The sequence below is a fragment of the Anoplophora glabripennis genome, unplaced genomic scaffold (genome assembly GCF_000390285.2).
Source record: "Anoplophora glabripennis isolate ALB-LARVAE unplaced genomic scaffold, Agla_2.0 scaffold408, whole genome shotgun sequence".
Classification (NCBI taxonomy): Eukaryota; Metazoa; Arthropoda; class Insecta; order Coleoptera; family Cerambycidae; genus Anoplophora; species Anoplophora glabripennis.
The window spans coordinates 330,622-345,196 of NW_019416514.1; positions in this window are offsets into that span (position 1 = coordinate 330,622).

Here is a 14,575-nt window from a genome sequence, read left to right on the forward strand (position 1 = left end):
TTTGCTATTTCATCTTAATAATTAACATGACAAAACTGAAATTAAATATAGGTAACCCTATTAATTGCCTTCCTTCGCCGTAACCCTGTTGCTACTTTGGAATTCCTTCGCTTTTTCTGTATGAACTATCAAATATTGATTTTTCCTTTACCATGGACAAAGTCGACGTCCGATGTACGGTAACAGATGCCCGCCAGATGGCAACAACGTTTTAAAGTTTTCTTCAAAATGCTTTCTAATTTCTACGATGTCCTTTTTCTAAGTGGCAGTGACAACTAAGTCTTGTAAATTTATTGATTTTGGTTATAAGGCAAAAACAATGAGATGAAACCTTTCAATTACTTTATCTGGCGACTCATCAAGATGCTATTTATTACCATGTGAATAGATTCCAAACCTTTCCGAAACTGACAAATATATTATCAGGCGTTCTGGTTTTTGTTACAGTAGAATCACCAAGCATGATCGGTTTAGAACTTATCAGCTCTCATCAGTATGCCAGAAGTGAGATGACCGATGCAAGATCAAACTGTTTGGATGTTTATGTATCGACATGTTTTCGATATAGGTGGATATAATCCATAAAGTACGTCATATTTAATTGTCGCTGCTACTAAATGCCTATTGGCACAAAGCCTTACTGCTGATAGATATGATTTAGTAATGGTGGCTGTCATATAAAAAAATCTGATTGACTACCAGGATCACAACCATTAAGAGATCACGTAGTATGTTTTAAATCTGGGAAAACCTCTCAAGGATCATAACCAGTGACTGATACCTTTTAGCTCAATGGTTTGTTTATTTTTTTTTTTACTTTTTTCACAGATAAATTTAAAGATGAGACATTTATTTTTAAGAAAAATTCTTTGCAAAGAGCTAACTTAAGGACCTCATGCTACAAGTTTTGAAATGTTCCCAGCATTTAGTTTTAAATGTGGATATTTCTTAAAACTTAGGCAATTAACTTAATACATATAAAATATGATCGATAAATGTTAAACTTTTCTGAGTGTACACGCAGTTAAATATGTACATATTTAATACTGTTTGATATGAATGCTGCCTGCAATGGGTTTTCCTCTCAGTAAACCGTTCCAGATTCGTTAAAGCTAAATGCATATAAAATTCAGTGTACATTCTCGTATACCTCAGTTTTCCCTCCAAATATCTATATCACAAAGGCGGCTTAGTGTAAACTTTCCAGACTGACAGAGTTGGAAAGTTCCTTCACAGTCTGTAAACTATTAAATCTCTAACTATCGTCACTCGCTTTAAATTGAATATCTCAAGTTCCGATAATTTCAGAAAATTCCACACATTTCATGTTCTCCTCCAACTTCAGCATAGAAATAACTAACACAAATTTTAGTTTCAACTAAATATACATTATTGTTATATCAAAACATTATGCATTGGAAGTATGTAAAATTATTTTACTCTATTTCTTTTTGTGAAAATTAAAATAATGCAGGTAACGCATATTTTTTATGGTAATCCGAAAAATTCAATAGAAATAATTATAGTATGATACAAAGTAGCCACACATAAAGCGAGATATTTGAAAAACCATCACAAAAAGTGAATACAAAGACCTTTTCTCAAATTATACTTCATTTTTCCGCTGAACGACTGAACGAATAATAACCCGAGGGTGCCCAATTTATAACATATGAGGTTTACTAACCTCTAGAGAGGTAATTTCGATTGTTCTCATAATAAAACTCGTTATATAAAAAAAAGGGAGAGAGAAGTCTTAAGAAAAATAAGACAGAACTATAAATTGAAATCGAGAAGTTAAAAATTTAAAAATATGTGTTGTAAAAACAAATTTTATATCTTCAAGACATCAACAAGATTGTGTGCAATGGTTTTTGAACCGGTCTATGCATATAATTTGTAATCCATTAAATAATTTCTTATACAGCGTGATGATAAAGTTTGGAACAAAATTCATAACTTTTATACTGAGTGATTTTTGAAAAAACGCCGAGACAGGTCGATTTTGTTCTCGGGTGGGGCATCTTTTAAGATGATTCAGTTGTGTACAGGGTGACCCAGAAAAGTTGGACGGCCAATAAATTTGTTTTTTCTTATCGAACACCCTGTATATTTTTTCACATTCGGATAAAGCTTTCTCTTACGAATAAGGTTACGAGGTTTGAGTAAGGTTTGATGGGTCCATCTCAAATAACATGCGAAATATTGCGAGAAAATGACATTTATTTAAAAAAATTATTTAATGTTTAGCCGTTTAAATAGAATGTGGCATTGTCAGAAAAAATTATGCTACCTAGAAAGTTTGGATTTTCATCACACCGTAACATTAATTGTTCACAAAAGTGCAACCGGCGGTCTGGGTCAACCTTATTTAATTCGTGTATCAGCTGGACTTTATATCCACGATACTTTTCTATAGGAAGCAACTTTACAACATATGATTGGTCTACATTGTTGTTTAGGGCTGGTTGTCTTATTGACTGATGGAGATTTGAGTCGTCAGTGCCGCGAGAAACAACTACTCCGAGAGCTAATTGCCCCTACCGGCATTGAATTATACTCGCAACACCTAGTACAACAGCTAGGATCGTTTGTCAGTTTAACCCACCAGGCACAGACCGGTTTCGGACTTATTAGTCCTCATCGGTAGCATGGTTTTATGAGCCTTTATGGCCTACATAAAATATTAAAATTTAGAGTCGAAAAGGTAAATAACTGGGTACCCCTTTGGGGCTCTGTATCTCCTTTAAGGGGCACTTTAGGAAAAAAAATATGATAAACTAGTGTTATTTTGACCTCCCTTATACACTCCAAGAGTATGCGATATACTTACCAGACACCCTGTATTTAATTAGGACTTAAAAGATAATTTCCTAAAGTCTTAGTCTACCATTTTTTTCTCTAGATAGAAGCTTAAAAAAGATTAGGGATAAAGGTAATGTTATGTGAATTTCCCTCTACAGTGGAAAAAAATCAAGAATGTAACTTACAGTTCCATGAAATGCAATTAAATAAAAGTCAATTTGATGTTGACATCTAGATATATTATCTGTCATGTCACGACGCTATTAACAATAATAATAACCCACATTCTAAACGTACAACACAACAAAAAAAATGCTAACAAGATAAGACGTCAATTTCTTCAGCGCGTGAAATGTCCACGTAGTGTATAAAATGCATTTCGTTTTTACAGGAATATAAAGACAGTGTTTTGTTTTATCTCGGCGTTTCTCGTCCGCAAAGCGGCAATGATTTCGGCGAGCGTTTTTCCTCTGATGCATTTGTTTTCCTGCTCTATTTTCGTCTGGTTACCTTCTTCGGCTCTCCTCGCAGACTGTGACAAATGCGTCGCCATTTCTCATTGCCTGAAAGTAACTCTGTCGGTTTTCCTCGCTAAAGTCAGATCTTTCATTCACACATGAAGTGCCCAAAAAGGAATCGTTAAAGGCGTTTGAGTTTTTATTATGCTGGAGGGGGAGAAGGTCGCCTCTATTTACGGCTAAAGTCGCCCGATGGAGATCCTGGAATATTGGTTTTTTTTTTTTTGAAAAAACAACTCGCTGAATAAAAGTTCCATTAATTTTAAACGCTTTAAGTTTATAAAGTCCTAGCCACAGCAACAGTTTGTAGCATTACCATTTTTCTCGATTTCCATATTTGCCTTTCCTCCGCGGTTACACCTCAATCGATCTGCGTATGTTTAATGGAAAAGTATTTTGAAATAAATAAAGCATTAAATATGATGAGTTATAAATTGTCTCCTTACTTACAAATTTACACGGTGTTTTTTTTATTACAGAAAATCATTCTTAGGTACATATGTCCAGTAAAATGCTCCAGTAAAATATAAATAACATGGCTTTACAAAAATTATTCATCGAATAATACCTCTCCATTAAAATGATATCTTAAAACAACTATGTTAAATTATTGGAAAAAAACATAAAATTTAAAAAAATGTCAGAAAATAAACAATATTAGAATTAAGAAACTATAGCAAATGTTCGAAAGGCCTACCTATGCCAAAGTGTAATGTGTTTAAGTGTTTGTCATGATTTTTGAAATGTACGATTTTCTGGATCAACAGTGCAACGTAAGTTGCATGAAACTAAGGAAAACTTTCACGGAAACATTTCAACTTCTGAAATAAGCTTACGAGGATGATGCTCTGGCTTATACGCAATGTTACGAATGATCTTCAGGATTTAAAAGTTGTCGTCAGTGAATTGAAGATGATCCTCGACCAGGAAGGCCTTCGACTTCAACTGATGACTCTCATGTTCAAAGGTCAAAGATCTGGTGCATGCAAAGCTCCGATTGACTGCCAGAGACATTTCAAAAGAGGTTAGCAGCTCAATTGGACCATGCCATGAAATTTTGACTGACAGATTGTACATGAATCGAGTTGAAGCAAAATTTATTCCTCATTTGATGAACAACAGAAAAAAAGTCGGTAACTCAGTAAATGAAACAGTGAACCATGTGTACTATCAAGGTGTTTTACAACGACTACGTGAAAAAATCCTAAAAGAGTTCAGATTTGTGGCAGGACAACTCATGGTTTTTCTTGAACGATGACAATGCGCTCACACACTCAACAGTTGTTTTCACCAATTTGTTATTTTATATTGCAAATATATTACCTGTTAATAATTAAATTGTATTGCCCATGGTCATTAAAAATATTATGTACAGGTGTTTTGCTCATATATTTAAATATACAGCGGGTTATTCCTTGGACTATTCTAAGAATATTTTATCCTTTGATGATTTTTGAAAAGCCGCTTTGTTCCGAAGATACAAGGCGAGAAAAATTTTCGGCAAAACCAATTTTGATATTTTTGAAATTATTAATGTAGTCGAAATAAAAGTATGGCGTACTACACTCGGTTTACAGAGTATATTTTTTTTTAAGAAAAAAGAAGGCAAGTGCATTGAAAAGAAACCAGTTTGAACTTGGATTTCATTTGAACACTTTTTGTGATTGATCATTTTGTATGTGTCGAATTTGTTGACACTGATTGACGTTTGGCTGTTTGAAGTGTATTTTCTGTCTTTAACAATTAAACTTTTGTTAGTAACGTCCTCTTCTTCTTCTTTTTCCTAGTGGTTGGTCCTAATGTCCCATAGCACCACGGTCTAATTAGGCCTATTGTGCGTCCCACTACTAGTCCTATTCAGCAAGTAGTTTTGTCCTTTTGACAAAGTCCAAAAGCTTCCTTGCTGACACTTCTCTCAGTTCCTTGGATTCCAAATAAGGTCCCCCAGGAGCGCCATTCTACTACGTGCAAATCCCGGGCACTCGCCCAGGATATGCAGAGAAGTTTCATCCGCTGATTTACATCATCGGCAGACCGACGTCCTCTATCATGAATCACTATATGAACATGCATTTCTTTTACAGACTTACTGATAGCAGTTGATTAAAAGCTAAGGTTGTACATTGAACGATTTCCTGACCGTAACGTTCCTGATAGAAAAACCTTCTAAAGTAATCATCAAGGTCTGCATGGAACAGGCACATTAAAACGAAGTGGAGGATCAGGAAGATCAATAACAGTAAAAACAGCTTGAAGTGGAAGAGAATGTGCTGCACATGATACAGGTAGATCCAGGTACTTCTACTTTGTATGTAAGTAATGGGACTGTTTGAAATATTCTTAGGGGTTATTTGTTGTACTCATACCACATACAATGTGTTCGAGCACTTCTTGCTGATTTTCCTCCACATATAGCATTCTGTCAATGGCTTTTACACACATTGATTCAGATCCCTCAACTACTGACGCTGATTCTTGTTACCGAAGAAGCGAATTTCTCAGGAAATGCAATAAGAAATTTTCACAATAACCATGTGTGGGCTGAAGAAAATCCACGTGACGTACCTGAAGATCGTTTGTAACATCATATTTCGTTGAACGTTTGGGTGACTGGCTAATTGGACCGGTATTTGTACCAGGAAGACTTACCGACGATATGTATAACAATTTTTTGGAATAAACGCTGCCTAAGTTTCTGGAGGATGTACCATTGGCAACAAGAAATGCAATCTGGTTTATGCACGATGGTGCATCAGCGCATTTTAGTGTAGTGCTCGTGAGTTTTTAGTAACATACGGAAATTGCTGGATTGGTCGAGGTGGAGCTCACTTATGGCCTACTCAATCCCCGGACTTAAACCCTCTGGATTATTTCCTACACTACTCCAGTGAAAAATGTGGAAGATTTAAGAAATCGGATAATTGCTGGGTGTAACTCAATAACAAACCACTCTGGTGTTTTTGAAAGAGTTCGGCAGTCAGTGAGGAGAAGATTGGAATCTTGCATCTTACAATTAGCTGGAGGTAGTAATTTTCAACTGTTGTAGGTTAAGAAGCTTTACATATAAATTTCGGTAATGAAATGTTGTTATTGTCGAAAATTTTTGTCGCTATCTTCAGAATAAAGCAGCATTTCCAAACTTATCAGGGGACAAAATATTCTTAGAATAGTCTAGGGAATAACGTTTCGAATGTTTTCCGTATGTTTAATAAACACCCTGTATAATATAAAACCTTCATTAAATTATAAGTATTTTTACCGTATCTAAGTAAAACTTTTGCACAGAAGGTACCTGCCCTACTGTTGAGGTCTTCTATCTCTGTCAATCCTAGTGCGGACTCTCACGGACAAGATGAGTTTGACTTGTTTTATACTTTTAGAACCACTAAACTTCCATCAAACATTTGTTTAAAGTATTATTCTTATGAAACCAGTCTTAATCTCTTTCATTACACCATCCGGAAACCTCTACTCCCCGTGTATTATTTACCGCCATATGATAAATTCACTCTTGAGTTGACTGCGCTACATTCCTCCTTCGTATACTAATATCCTCACGTGTCATTTATTCCACATATATTTACCACACACACATTTCTCATCCTGTCTCTCCCGGTTTTTATGCCACTACTTTTATGTTTTCTCAACGCGCGCATACACACACACACACGCATGATTTACTATTATACTATAATATTGCAGGGGTGTAAAACGCTTTCATACACCGACTTTTTACCGTCTCCCTCGAGCAAAGATATTTACCATCTTTAATAAACTTGTCCGACTTTTGTTTAGTACAAGAATATTGCAATATCTCATATGGTGTTGTACTGCTGGTGTTACATTATAATAAATGTCATTTTAGTTTTGTCTCAAGTTATTTATTTGTGGTTTTAGATTTTTCTCTGTTTATTTGGGTACTTACGAAATCGTCTATGTTTCGAACACGTTCATCAATCCGCTCAAAAGCAACATTCATAGCAGGAATGTATTCACGGCAGACCTCTACAACGTTCATAGCAGTTCTGCAACCTATAAAAATAATTCGAAAAAAATCGCGGATGTTTCCAAAATTCCACACGAGGCTCCACAGACGACGCGGTCGACCTACCATCACTCCAGAGACCTCCATAACGATGCAAACAGACAAGTGGACGAGCGCTGTACGCGTTACACGATATCCAGAAGCAATACAAAAAATCGCCTATCCAAATTTCGACTGTCGAGCCGCTAGGACGAGATAAAGCACGCGAAACGTCCCCGTTCCATAGAATGATGACAACGACCTGGGTCAAAGCTTCCCCTAATATTGCCGACGAGAGACGAGAAAAACGAAAATTTCATCACATTTTCGAAATTTTCACGGAATGAGTTGACTTTAAAATTCACCTCCAACAAGGCCTCTGGGTCAATATTAACTTTGTTAAGTTTCAGACTCCAATCTTCAAGCAAATAGCCAGAACGGGCAAAAGTGCCAACGTCGCCCACTGGAATGGGGTGCCACTAAACGGGACTATTGAAATCCACCCCGCCGGCGAGTGAACACGCACCCTTGTCATTTGTGTTTATTTAACCAGGGCATAGTACCTGGCCAGAGCGTAAACAAGAATTCGGATTGAAACCTTGAACGCACTATGGCGGAGAATCCATCATGCGGGTCTACGACCTTAATGATGCTTAGAGGGAAGATAAACGGGTCTCCTCAACTCTACAATAGTATTTTAGCGCCTGCGATTAAAAAAATAAAATAGGTTATTTAATATATACTTAAGTACAAGAGGTCATTATTTATTTTACGAACAGCTTTGTTAAAGTAGAACCGAAGCGAGTATAATTAAAGACAGATGTGTGCAATAAAAAACTTTTTACACGTATTTTACACCTTTTTATCTTCGATTGTGCATAGGCATGATGACAGTAACCGAGAATCACTAAAATTATGTATTTATCTAATGAAATATGATTCATGGATTATAAAAAACGTATTCATTTTTATATTATGAGAGAGATTGATAATATTTTTGATAAAATAAAACTACAAAATACAGCAAACCGCCATGATAGGTTGAAAACCAATCAGAGCGAATTACGTCACATCTAAGTAAATGTAATTTTGTGTCATTTGTACTTCGACAATATCCGCAGTATTTATCTTCGTTTAGATATTTTGTATTTCCTAACTATCAGTTGCTTAGTTTTTTGTTACCAAAACCATAATCAGGAAACGTTAGGTACTTGAAAAGTTTCTAAAAGAAGGAAAGAAAATAAAGCTCAAGAACTGCGAGTTAACAAAATATCAAAAAGATTAAGTTTGTGATCAAAAGTTTATGCATGCATAAATTGGTGCTGAAATGCAAAGAATAATCCTGCGACACATTTTTCAGAAAAACTCGTATTGTCTGATGAAGATGACATGAAAGTTGAAGAAGAGACGAGATCAACATGAAAACTGTTTTTGGCATGAGTTAAGTTATGGCAGAGTGATGGCCTCACGAGCGTTTTAATTTAGTCGGTGCCACTCTGATCACGTTAATAAATGGGAGAACAAATCTCAGACGCATCAGCCATGAAACGCGATAGAAAGTTAGCGGATGAAGTGAACAAAAAACTGTAAGTAACAATTTAGGGAAAAAATTTAAAAACAATGTGGTATAATGCTTTGCAAAAACTATCCCACAATAGCAGAATCGCCTGATGGAATCTGAGAAGACGGTATTATTGAAATTAAATGGACCATGAATATGAAGACTTTTAAAAATTATGTGGAAAAAAGAAAACCGACCCAGAAGTTTTATGTGCAGATGGCAGCTACAAAGTGTATTTAACAGGGCTTCAAAAGGGCTATTTCGATGTAGCTGATTGCGTCTACAGTACAAATAAAAAAGTAGAAATAAATGTAACAAAAGCCGGGACGCGTAGAAATTTATTTATTAATTCTCGGAACGGATGGGCCAAAAAGTAAAATATTTCAGTCAACACTAATTATCGAAAGTTGAGGGCTCTCAAGTGGGTTTAGCATCGTCCTTCGGAGAAATTTAGCAATATTTTTTTGAACACGTTCACTTAGAGTCGGGGCCACGTGACAGTCATCTGTCGCGTCCGGGAGACGCCAACTTATGCTGGGACAGAACAAAGAAACCCATATTTTTAATAACGCGCGAAACCACGAGAAGAGCGTAGAGGTTCCAAATTAGAATTAAATCAAATTGTTAAATTGATAAAATTGTAAAGGAAAGTGATCGGCAAATAGCTGGTTTTTAGTCGGATTTTCCAAGCTATTAAGAATATATTAAATGAGATTGTCTAATCCGTCCCGTATTGCTACACGGAGTCACTAGAGGGAGGCTAGGGTTACTTGTAAGTTCAGTTAGTCACAGAATTATTTATATAAATGTAAGTCCAGTCAATTAGGTAATTATTAACATGGTATATTTATGACAAAGCGTCCCGACATTCAGGGTCCCCGCCAATAAGATACGACCAGAAACTTCTGGATCCAAGAAATGGGCGTGTCGAAGAGAGGTGTCGAATTCAGGAGATATCTCCGAAGAAAGCAGTTCTTCCCTGGGTTTCACATTGAGCAGTCTACTTAGTTTTAGAGTCTCGGGTTAATTTAATAATGGAAAGTCATTCCAAATTTTGCTATGGATCGCGCATTCCCTGAATCTCGGTACGCTGTCGCGTAAATTAATTAATAATGTTCTTCGAGCCCGTTGTGTCGTTATTTTGTTTGTTCTGTTTTTTTATTGTTATTAAAACCCTTCCTGGAACTTTTGGTGTTTCCCTTTGTTTCTCTCAACTTCAGTGTCACCCTGTATAGCCCTGGATTAAATTCTAGCAATAGAGTGCCTGAAGTTAATTCTCTGAACATACAACATTTCGTAGTTCCCACGTATTAATTAAAGTATAGTGATAATTATAAACTGCCTTTCGAGAATTGTATAGTAAACTCTTTTGAAATCCAGACTCGTTATGATACTGGTCATAATGATATACAGGGTGATTCACAACTTATCCAAAAAAAATTGGGAATAGATGCGGCATGAGAAATGGAGTCAATATTGTAAAAAAAATTTTTGTAAAATCCTTATAGTTTCTGAGAAAAAAAATTATTGAAGTTATAGCACATTAAACCACTACATAGCTGGACAACTGTAGTCTCTAGCGTCATTCTCAATACGCGTGGAGAACCATGTGACTCCTTATACTGAAATCCGTCGTTGCGGTAGTTTTTATCTGTTATCTGTGGTATTTACATCAGTTCTTTAGTAGTTAGTGTCAAAAATGGCTTGCGTGTATAGCAACTCAGAGTTGATGGATATCGTTTTAATTTATGGTGAAGCAAGACAACATTTGTATTATGGTGAAGTATTTGTGTTATGGTGAAGTAAGACATCATTTGTGTTAGTTCGTAGAAAGTGAGTAAGACGGACCCAAATGTGTTTACACGTGAGTGGATAAAATTTTGAACAATTGCTGTTGCAGCATCGGGTATGTCAAATGATTTTATTATTTAAAAACACAAATTAATTTTATTAATAATTAATAAAGGCAAAAGCATTTGAATTTGCCGATATAAAATAGGCGCGATAAAATTCTATTTACATATTTCTTTCCTTGCAAAAGTTTTTGTCCGTTTTTATCACGCCGCCATACCGGTCGCATTGTGCGTGGTCAGGTTTTACAGTGGACCAGTTTCCAGTGCCGTGCAGAAGTGTATTTTTAAATCAATTTCGAACTGTCCTTTTTGATTTTTTGCTTACAAAATCCAGAATTTTTTTTTTGGATAAGTTCTGAATCATTCTGTATAGATAAATAAAGAAATAATCCCGCAGGTTACATAATTAATGTTACATTTGATGACAACTATGTATCAGATTTTCTTAATGTTTTAGTCTCTTCATGGAAAGATAATGTGTATCCATTACCAAAGTACAATTTGAGTACAAATGATTCATCAAATGGTTCAGAAAAGAAGAGAAAAATTTTAGGCAAAATATGTTACTTGCTTATTTTACATAAAAGGAAAGACAAATAAATCTTAATAGTAGGAATATTTCTTGAAGCTTTACTGATACTTGGCTATCAAGCGAGACCGCTTAGAATCGGTGAACAGGATAAGAGAAAATATGGATTATTGCTAAAAAAACATTTTTAACTTAAAAAAATGAATAAAAAGTGAAAAATTACTTATTACATTGATTTTCAACAAATCCGACAAATTTAAGCATTCCGGGCACAAGGAAAAAAAATCGCAGCGTTTTGAAATTATCAGCGTTTCTTTGGGACACTTTGAGGTTGAAAAGTTACAGTCAATATCCTTAGTTTATTCATTATTTGCAAAGTTATGGCAAGTTAATCAAATAACCCTAATTATGCAATTTTTACCTTTTTTCTAACCAACATTTTCACTTTGAATTTTTTTTTTATCAAAAACCCATAATTACGACTTGTAGAGAATACTTTGCAGTTTCCAAACCCCTGCTTGGATTTTCTGTACGACCTTTATTTCCCAAGAAATTGATTGTTGAAGTTAAAAATGATTTAACAATGTTTAAAAGTTTTAACTCTGAAATTATACTGCAATGTTTTATATTTCTGACACTGCCGAATTAAATCTTTTTTTTTAATGTCACCTTCAATACTGCTTTCTTTGCTTCTGCATCTACAAACTGAAAAGTGCAGCCCCACATCTAGTGTTATAATAGCCAAAACGTAGAATGAAAAAACTCCAGAATGAACAACATTTTACCGTACATATGGAATCTCATTCTGTAGAGAAATGAAAAGCACCGACAAAGGTGTGCTTGTTTGTCCAACAGGACTGAATTCACGAAAAAACCTATACTCGAGTTGCCTTTTATGCCATTTAGGTGGAGCTCTTTTAGAACTTACTTGAAAGGATTTTGTAATTTTGTTTAACGCAATTTCTGCTGAAACGGGGACTGGCAGTTTGATAACTATTATGTAGGTTGGAAAAATCGACCGTATCCTTAAAAATCCCTTACTGAGTATTTCAAAACGATAGCTTTTAAAGAGAGTCAAACTAATGGTGGCAAATTTCCTGTAGATACTTTATCATTTAAATCAAAACGTTTTTCCATCCATTTTTATTAAATATATTAGATTAAAATTACTTAATATATAAATTGATTGATTTCTTAAATAAATATTTTAAATTAAAAATGGAAAAAATAACTCGATATTTTTTTATCAGCTTTGTTAACATAAGAATATTTTTTAATAATTTTGTTTGGTAGCGTTAATATGTTAAAAACTATCATTATAAAATAATGTAGTTAATGTAGAACGAACAATTAACAATCAAATTTTCAATACGATAAATTTGTTAATACAAGAATATTTTAACATTTGGTTCAACGTGAACTAATAATACTACAGCTTAGATACTAAGGAGCTTCTTTTATAGCAAATTTAATTTCCTATGAAAATGTCATGTTACGATTTTGCTGTAAATCTAGCGGTTTGTGAAAAAAATGCAAAAATCGATAAAAATTAACTTTTTACCAGTGAAATCATTCAAATCGCATAGATCTAACTATGGGCACTTTCAAAGTACAAAAATTCCTTATAATTATCGCCTATGGACAATAAAATAACGTGAAATGCAGCTAAGACATAGATAATTAAAAAAAAAAAAATAGGTTTACGTGTTAAATGACTAGGAAATTTTTAAAATAAAATAGCGACTTCTTAAAATTAAAATTAAAAGTTGAAATTTGGTGAGAATTTTTTTACCAATGTTTTGAACAATATTTCAACAATGGAGCGAAAAAAAACACTCTAATGCACATACCTACAATACTTAAAAATATAATCAGATAACCGTTTTATCATTTGTGTTTCCATCAATTCGTACTCAATTTTTAATAAAGCATGTAATATTTATTTGTTATTTTATATAACTGAAGACTATACAGTTGGTATCAGCAAATAAGCCCATTACACCATTTTGACCTGGGGTAGGTACACAGAGTAATATTTTCAGCACGGTGGTACGATGGTTATACATAAATCCATAATAAACTAAATTTAATAGTAAAGAAACGTAGATGCAAATGTCACATTCTATTGACGAATCTGTGTATTTGCCTTTACAGCTGCTGCTACACTATGTCGTTATTTAAAAAAAGCGTACTCTAAATACTTGTTTACCCGCAAACTTAAAATTTAACTCGTAATATTTTCTTATACCGGATCTTATTTCAAGCACTGTTCTCCAAAAAACATTGTAAATAGACGTATTTTCACGTCTTATTTATTTGTTGTTTTCCCGCTGTGCAGTATCATATTTTATAACAGGAAACTGTATTAAAGGGAATAAAAAATAACGTTATTTGCAACACGTCAGTATCAGGCTATTATCAAATTTCAACCGGAGATATTTTCTCTTTGGTTGATACACAGGAATCGGCAATTCTTTTCCTTTCCTTCTTCTTATCTACATTTACACTCCGCCTTTGTATGGACGACTTAATATCAGGCCCCACATTTTATTTGTCTACAAAAAAGGCGCAATTTTTTTTTGTCGGATCGGTAACACAGAAAGACTAAATTATTGGTTTAGGGGTTTTAAATTAAACGAAATCTCAATATGTATTAAACTCCTCATAAAATACTACATTAGTGCAGTGTAATTACATTTATGTTTTTTTTAAATTTTGTAAAATTATTGAAGTTGTAGTACTTTCAAGCATTACATCCCTAGACAACTGTAGTCTCTAGCGTCATTCGCAATACGCGTGGAGAGCCACGTGGCCTCAGCGACTCCGAATACTGAAATCCCATTTTATAATCGTCATTGCGTCAGTGTTTACAATAGTTTTTTGGTAGTAAGTGTTAAAAATGGCTTGCGTGTATAGCCACTCGGAGTTGATGGATATCGTTTTAATTTATTGTGAAGCAAAACAACATTTGTATTATGGTAAAACAGGCATTTGTGTTACTCGCCTTAAAACAAAAAGGTTGTCTTGATTTTTTTGCCTAATACTAATCTATTCTTAGAAAAATGACCAGCAACTACAAAAAACAATAATAGAAATAATCAGTTTCGATACAAAATCAAAGCAAATGTTGAAAATGGCCACCTTCTGATAAAACGCCCGATTCCAATCGTTTCATCATTGATTATCTCACTTGTTCCTGGAGAAATTGTATAACGTGACATTATTCGATTTCGTAACTCGTTTCTATCTAGTACACAGGTGTCATATACACAAGAGACTTGAGGT